Genomic DNA, 6,411 nt, shown 5'->3' on the forward strand with positions numbered 1-6,411 from the left:
CCGATTTTGCAGCTGGCAAAGTGAAGGCAGAAGTGAAATTGGTGAGATCACTCTCTAGTGAATTTCTTCTTTTTTTTTTTTTTTTTTGACTTGTAGCTTCTAACCTGTTTTTAAGGCAGATTTTGGTAGGATTTTCCTCCTTTCATGGGTGAAGTGGTCAGAACTACTTAGCTTTATCAAATGATTTTTATATTCTCTTTCTTTACTGTGAGGATGGTGAGACACTGGCACGGGTCACAGGTTGCCCAGAGAAGTTGTGGATGCCCCATCCCTGTCACTATGCAAGGCTAGGTTGGATGGGATGGGATATGGAGCAACCTGTTCTAGTGTAAGGTGTTCCTGCCCATGGCAGGGAGTTGGAATTAGATGATCTTTAAGGTCCCTTCCAACCCAAACCATTCCATGAGTCTATGATTTTAACACTAATACTGTGAAGATTTGAAATTTTAACACTAGTACTGGAAGATTTGAAATTACAGTTAATTTTTCTATTTATAACAGGATCTCACTGGTGTCCCACAGAAGGTAGATACCATTACCCTCACCTTGTCTTTTGAAAATCAGAGATGAATGGCAACCCATGTTGCTCAAGGCCATGCAGAACAAGTCTATGACAGCCAGATCCACATCCTGCTGCTTTAATTTCTAGTTGCCTTTAAATAGTTCTCAACCCTAATATAATTCTAATTCATAATAATTAATATAATAAGTTAATTAATGCCTAATATGCTGTTGCAGTTTGTGAATACCAAATAACCTGGGGTTGGCTGCACAGTCTGTGTTCAAATTACTCTATTTAGAACAGTGCTAGCAGCACCAAAGCCTACACCAACAGCTTCACAGCTATGTGAATACACGTTGTGTAGTTCCATCTATGGAGAGGAAGATGAGACTGCACTCTTCATGAACTGATTTTAAAACCAAGCTGATAAAAGCAGCACCACATCCATCTGCTGATGAGAAAACCACTAAAATAACCGATCAGATAGCACAAATCTGCACTTTCTATTGTGTGTTTTGAGAAAGGATGTTAGAGGGGTGTATCTGCCTGCACTCTATAGCTCACAGTGTTCAGCTTAACAAGGATTTCTGGCCTCAAATGCTTCGGGGAACATTGCTTTCAGTTCCCAACAGCAAGCTCTCAATGATAGTGGCTGCAAATCACTGCCTGTAGAGGCAGATGACAATCATCCTGGTGAAATTCAGAAATTGGTGGGGTAAATTGTCCTGTGATTTTTACAACTTTGCATTAAAGCAGGACACTGACAATACCTCTAAAAAGTACAGGAATGCAGACCTAGAAGGCTGACAGAAAATCACCATCAGTAGAGACAGGGGGACTATTTTGTCCTGTCACAAAATAAACAGCCATTCACCATTCCAGCTTTACAGCTTGTCTTCCTATATTTAAAACAAGCCTGCAAACCATGACTGATAAAATTTCAAGTCATTAATTAGTTGCTGCTCAATCCTTTATGAATGTGCTAGCAAAGCCCTCTGAGCTTCACTGAGATCAAGAGCCAGCTTGTACACAGGGCTGCCCTCCCCTTGGGCAGGCAGGCCTCCTGAAAGAAAACGATTAAGTGACAAATTATTCTTTGGAGGTACAAGTGCTGTGTCTGCTGGGTTGCTTTGGTTCGATCCAATCCTTTCACCCTTCCATCAGTGGTCCCAGTGAAACTGCTGGTTTGGCCTCCTGCCTTTGAACCTAGGCAGCAGGGTGGAGATAGGAATTTGTTTCTGTGACTAAACGTGCTGGCAGCTACTTGGGTGCTGTTCTTGGCACAGGCTGTGGGGGAGGAAGGTAGAAATGGGGTGCAAAGATTAATCATAAAATAGTTTGGGTTGGAAGGGGCCTGTAAAGCTCATCTAGCCCAACTTTCCCACAAAGAGCAGGGACACCTTCAACTAGATCAGGTAACTCAGTCCCCCATCCAACCTGACAATCAGTGTTTTCAGTGATGGGGTATCCGCCACCCCTGTAACCAGGGATACTTGGTTGAGTGAGGAAAAGAGAGTTTAATTGCCATATGCAGCTTGTGACCTTGAACTGGCTTCTGGGCACATTTGTGGCTTCGGTACAAAGAGAAAAATTGCAAAGACTGAAACCCATTCCTAATTTCTACTTGGTTTTGCATTTTTTTGCAGATATCTGCATATTTTTGCCTTGCCTCTAATCATATATAGGGATCATGATAACTATACCTCATCCAAACACCACAACTCTTGATTAGGCTGCTCAAGATGTCCTATTTAATTTTCCCACTGTCCTTAAACTGATGAACCTTTGTCTCATTGTCACCTACCTCATTGTCCGTTCTTAATTAAAGAGTAACAAACCCGAGATAATGTTATTTGGAACTGTTTATTAGCTACTGTGTAGTGCCCCAAATGTGCCATGCTCAGTGACAGCACAAAGCATGTGTTTGATGCTATTTAAAAACTTGCAAGCCTTTTTCAGGCAAAAATGTCAGTCTTAACACAGCAACTTATCAGGTTGATAGAAGAATAATTAGGGCAAGCACAGATGAGATCACACAACAAATCAAAGTTATGACTAGAATCCAGAAGACATCATCCTAAAAAAATCACTAGCATAATCTTATAAAAACCCCTTTACATTTGGAGCAAGCAACAGCAGTTGGTTATTTCCTTCATAATTGTCTTGCAGTTTCTGTATATCTTGGCAGACAAAACCATGCCACCTCTGAAGAACACTCTTTCTTTAGCAGGATGAGAAAGCACAGAAGTAGGACACATTTGAACTCAGATTTCCAAGTTCAGCCGCTCCTCTTGCTATTTTCAGCCCCATAAGCCTTTTCCTTGATGTTCATGGGGGGATGCCTGCTCATGATTACAGGGACAGTGTCTGTCTGCTTGGAGACAGACTTGCCTGGTGTGCCTCCATGCTAAAAAGAAAGGCTGAATTCCCCTTCGATACTAAACAGCTTTATAAATTTTTACCTCGGAGTGTTATATTTTTCCATCTGACTTCAACAAGGAATTAAGTTGTGAACATTAATAGTGCCAACATTTGCATTCTTCTCTCAGGTAGAATGTAAACAGCAGGGTGATGCTGTTTTGACCAGGAAATGGGGCCAAGCTTTTCCACATCTGCTGATCTTCATAATGAAAAGGTTATGTGAATGTGTAAGTAAATTGTCCTTTCCATTAATACACAGCCCTACTCTCCAACTGGAAATATTCATGCTTCTGAAAAAACATGAGATGATATCTTAGAAAAGCTGAAATGACCCAACTTGTAACTCCTTTCCTGAGCATCACTCATTTCCTATTATGACAGGAACAAGGGATGGTGCATTAGCAAGCTGGAATCACTGAATCTGATACACTGTGAAGATATTATGAGACAAGTCTCTTTTTTTTTTTTTTTTAAGTACATCTTCTTTGAGTTTAGAGCAAATGAAACCCACATGAAAACCAGTTATTCTCTGTATGTTACATTCTTGTGTCATAATGCGATACAAATATGGACCTCCACGCTGTGTGAAATTGACATTTCATTGTTTTGCATTTTCCCCTTTTTTTGAGAAATTCACATAATGAGGTGTGCTTCTGATTTGTAATTCTGATTCATTTACAGGTCAGTCATACAGGACAGACTGAACTGACTTTCCAAGAGCAGCACATTGTTCACAGAATATTAGTGCAGCTTTAACAGCAAAAGCATTCATGAAGAAACACAGGCACAACACAGTTCATATTTTGCAATAAAATACGTTAACAATGCCTGTTTGGCTTCCTTCCCCTGTGACCCTTTATGGCAGTGAGTAATTCACTTGAGCACTATAAAGATATCAGTACAAAATGCAAGCACAGTGATACTCATAGTCACAGATAAAAGCAAGAGATGCAGTATGCTAGCAGGGTACTAATTCATTCGGCTCTGCTATCTCAGATAATCCCAAGCCAATTCCAAAACTGCTTCCCTTTTATCTTGTATGTGTGCTACCTTTTCTGATGTTATTATAGTTTAAAAGAATTAAATGTTTAGGTTATCATGGTTTGGATAAATGCCTAGTTATGTATTACTGTTTAATGATGTAATAATCAATTTTATTATAGGCACAGTCTTCCACTTGGCTGACTGACACTAGCAGCTATAAATGATTAAATTCTGTTTTCATTTTCAGTGGTAAGAAAGAGATTCTGTCGATGGTAATGAAGACACTTTATGTCCCTAGACAAAGGAAAATAAGGTTATTATTCAGTTTATGAAAATATAAAATGTTTTAAATTAAATATTTAAGTCATGAGTCACTTGTGTGCTTTACAACACCGAGTTACAGAGTCACTTGGCAAGTGCAGGTGGATGTAGAAGGGCAGTTAAAAGATAAAAATGCTGTTAGAGTAAGAAAGTCCAACTCAAAAAATAGGTTAGTCATCTTTTGTTTGCTGTGGATGTGTCACCACATAATAATTGTTGTAGTCAATAGCAGTTCATGCTCAACCTATGCTTTTAATTTCATTTGTGTTTTGAAAAATCTCAAATTAAATTCTTTAATTCATTTCCCACTCACCTAAATATTTATGTAATATTTACAACTGATCTCATGATAATCTATTATGTCAGAAACAAGCACCATTAAGAAAATCTCTGTGTATAAGAAGCTTTCTATATATGGGGTTTAGAAACTTTACTAGGGGAAGAACATTCATTTTATTGTTTTTCAGGACTGGTGTTGATTTTATGCTGTATTTTTAGGCAGCTAAATCTTTCAGAACCTAATTTTGTTTAGGCATTTTTAGCAATGGCATACCATTCTGTTAACATTCTGTATCTCCTGTACTATAAATTAGCGCTAAAATAAATTGCGTTCTAAAATAAATTGTAGCTTCAGGCTTCTTCAGAGCACCACTATAGCTATGTAATAAGTCTTGACAAGGGCACGAATTAATGATTGAAAATTACACGAGATTTAATTTCGGTAGCTGTTTCCTGAACCGTGTGATACTGGTCAGCTCCCAACACCACCGAACAGCTCTCATCCCGAGACAAGTGCCATCTATCGATAAAAGACGTATTTGAGTTGAGGAAGCCCCAAGTGACCAAAAATGGAACCAGCCTGCCACCTGCTGCTGAGAGGAATTATTCCAGGATTTGCAAGGACTTGTACACACCCAACAAAAAACACACTCCTGTGTGAGCTGGGTTTGACAAAAGCCTTGCCCATTCTGCAAGATTGTGCTTTCTCCACGGCTACTTCGAAAGTGTAGGGCAAGATTAAAATAATGGGATGTCCTGTGCATTTGGAAACAGGCCCCATAACCTCAGCAGCTGCCTTATCTTCTCTCTCTGGCACCAGAGGAGGAGGCCACAGCTTGAGCTCTGTGCCCAGTCCTGGGACCCTCAATTCAGGAATGATGCTGAGGTGCCGGAGCAGGTCCAGAGAAGGGAAACGAAGATGGGCAAGGCTCTGGAGCACAAATCCTGTGAGGAGCAGCTGAGGGAGCTGGGGGTGTTTAACCTGGAGAAAAGGAGGCTCGGGGGGACCTGATCATCCTCTACAATTGCCTTCAAGGAGGCTGTGGCCTCCTAAATAGGGGTCAGCCTCCTCTCCCGAGTTTCAGGTTGGACATAAGGAAGAATTTCTTCACAGAAGGGGTGTCTAAACATTGGAATGGGCTGCCCAGAGAGGTGGTGGAGTCACTGTTCCTGGAAGCGTTTAAGGAAAGGCTGAACTTGGCACTCTGGTCTAAGTTGACAAGGTGGTGTTTGGTCAAAGGTTGGACTAGACAATCTCAAAGGTCTTTTCCAACCTAATTGACCCTGTGATTCTAGCACTTCAAAATCTTGCTGCAGCTAACTCAGGCACTCGATGGCCTCGCTCAAGTTTCTGCTCCTGGAAAGGGGCTCCGAGCTGAAAACCCCACTTCTGGGGAGAGCAGCTGCCCCATCCTTGCAACTCCACAGAGGGGCTGGCAAGGTCCTGACACAATCACCAACAACTACGAAAGAACCCTAACCCCGAATGAAAATCACACTACTAGTTTGATGTCCCCCAGTTTTGGCAAGACAGGTTGATTTTTGAGGCTTTCAGCAGCGAGATGCAGGCCCTTTATCTGTTCTGAGGGGCGGGATATTTAGCACCCAGTACTTTGATCAGAAGCGCCTGAGTATATCTCGGTTTTGCGACATGCACTTCGCTTCCCAGAGGTCTCGCTAAGTAACGCGTCCTTGGAGTCTCCGCGGAGGGGGCAAAAGCGCCGAGCACACCCACCATTACAGCAAACAACGCCGTGCAGCCCTCAGCGCCCCCGCGCCAGGCGGGCAGCGGACTCTGAGGGACGGATGTTCTCTGAGGGCAGAGGGATGGAGCTGAGGGGTGGCGGGAAGCACAGGCGGGGTGCGTGATGAACCGGGTGATCCCAAGAAGCTGCGGGACGCCC

The sequence above is a fragment of the Serinus canaria genome, chromosome 2, assembly GCF_022539315.1.
Source record: "Serinus canaria isolate serCan28SL12 chromosome 2, serCan2020, whole genome shotgun sequence".
Taxonomy (NCBI): Eukaryota; Metazoa; Chordata; class Aves; order Passeriformes; family Fringillidae; genus Serinus; species Serinus canaria.